Source organism: Octopus bimaculoides, chromosome 4 (genome assembly GCF_001194135.2).
Source record: "Octopus bimaculoides isolate UCB-OBI-ISO-001 chromosome 4, ASM119413v2, whole genome shotgun sequence".
Lineage (NCBI taxonomy): Eukaryota > Metazoa > Mollusca > Cephalopoda > Octopoda > Octopodidae > Octopus > Octopus bimaculoides.
In genome coordinates this window covers 144,872,255-144,874,698 of record NC_068984.1, presented here as the reverse complement: position 1 = coordinate 144,874,698, position 2,444 = coordinate 144,872,255, and positions in this window count along the sequence as shown.

The window sequence follows — 2,444 nt, the reverse complement described above, 5'->3', positions numbered from 1 at the left end:
AATAATAATAATAATAATAATAATAATAATAATAATAATAATAATAATAATAATAATAATAATAATAATAATAATAACAACAACAACAACAACAACAACATCGAAAAATACTTTAGGAATGAGAACCCAATTTCGAAATTTCCCCAAGACACCTGATGAAGGCTGGAGGGTATATCAGGCGAAACATTGTGTTAACAACAAACAAGTTGAGGACAAATATCCGTCAAATGTAAATAATGTAAAATAAATATATACAAATTATAAAAATAATAAGTAAAAAAAATACAGTACAATACTATTTCTACTTCGCGGATTTTCACCTATCGCGGTGGAGTTTGGAACGAACAGCCGCGATAGTCGAGAGATTACTGTAGACTACCTTTCAATTTATTTCAAACAACCAGAAATGATTAACTTGTCACATCTCAATGTATCACACCTCATTTCTAATAAACTGAAATATAAAAGAGCATAATAAACAAACATTACTTATCTATTGAGGTAACTTTAAATTTGTTCATAACTCATTGTCTTCACCAATATAGCGTCGAGTATTATGAAATTATTACAGGATTTCCAATCACAGAGTCCAATACCCAGCATAAATCCAATAACTGTCGCTTCTCAAGTCATACCAAAAGTAAACTAACACAAGATAACCCTTTGCCTGTCCTGTGCATTACATGTGATACACGGGACATATTTCCCTGGCATCAATGCATTGTATATGATAGACATTCCTGACGTCTTTTTTGTTGTTGTTGTTGTTGTTGTTGTTGTTGTTGTTGTTTTCAACGTTTAGAGTAACTTGTAACTTAGGAAAGAGAAGCTTTATATTAATCAGAACATATGAAACCAGGGGTAACTGAAAGTCTGAAAACAAACGCAGAGCTTCAAGACAAACTTATGAATATGCTAGGCGTAGGAGTGGCTGTGCGGTAAGTAGTTTGCTTACGAACCACATGGTTCCGGGTTCAGTCCCACTGCGTGGCACCTTGGGCAAGTGTCCTTTACTATAGCCTCGGGCCGACCAAAGAATAAAAGAGTAAAAGAGGTAACAGGTGAAATAAAGCTGCTGCTGCTTTAGTATATATATACAGGGTGCGTAAGATATTTGAGGAGAGATTTATGTTTATTGAAAAAAACACATATATGATAACAGATAATAACTTTATTAATCAAAAAATGCTCTGAGGATAAAAATAACCCTTCTTTTCTATAATGTTATTCAATAAAGCCACCTTCAGCTTCAACAACTGCGTCTATATGAGATCTACATCATCTCCATGCTCGAATCAAGTGGTCCTGGTTCATTTTGGACATTACTCTGACTATGGCTGCTTTCAAAGAATCTTTGGTGCTGTGGGCGTGTTCATTGACCCCTCTCTCAACAATGCTCCACATGTAATAGTCCAATGGATTGAGATCTGGGGAATTAGGAAGCCAAATGTTAGGGGTTGTGTGATCAGGAAAATTTTCAGCCATCCATTCCTGCGGTACTAGAGCCATGTGTGATAGTGCAGAGTCTTACTGAAACACATATGGCCTTCCATTGCAGACACTGTCTATCCAGGGCTTAACAATTATTTCCAGGACCTCAGTGTAGGCGGCAGAGTTAACTCTAAGGTCTTGTGGAAAGAGGTAAGGAGGTATCATATGTCCTTCATTACTGACAACCCTAAAACCATGACAGTTGCAGGAAATTTTATATGCATAACACTTGGAACTTCAGAAGGGTCTGCACATAACCATCAGTCATTTCTTCTGTTAACGTTTTGAACTTGGTCGAAGTTTCTCTCTTTTGAGAAAAACCAAATCAAATCTTCTTCTGCTGGATTTTTCAAGATCTGATGTAGTGATTTTCTTTTGCTTTTTCGGTCAAATTGACCTTTCCTTATCATATAAAACTTATATCTGATGTTTGCGTGGACAACATTTCTGACTGTTCCTTATGGCACATAGAGATCTTTTGCAATTGACCTCATAGACTTTCTGTGATTGTAATCAATGAATGGTCCGTTGAACTTGCTGGATAAATTCAAGTGTTCTAATGATTTCATAGCGTTTAGAATGCTTTTTATGCTTTGATACTGGTGATACGTTTCCATCTTCAGTTTCTAGCTCCTTAAAAACTTTGTAGAGGAAATATTTGGCGACTTCTTAAAATCGAGGTATTTCTAAATGGCTATGCTCAGCCTTTATAACCACAATAGCATCATGCGTCTTCATTTCTTGAGTAAGCTGGTGGTCTGCCATTATCATTTTCTGAAACAAAGATTAAACAGAGTTAGCGAAAAATGCAGCAACGACCCAAAAATAGCTGTCCTCATATACTTTACACACTCTGTATATATATGCATATGTATGTATGTATGTATGTATGTATGTATGTATGTATGTATGTATGTGTGTGTGAATGTATGTATGAATATTTATATAGGTTA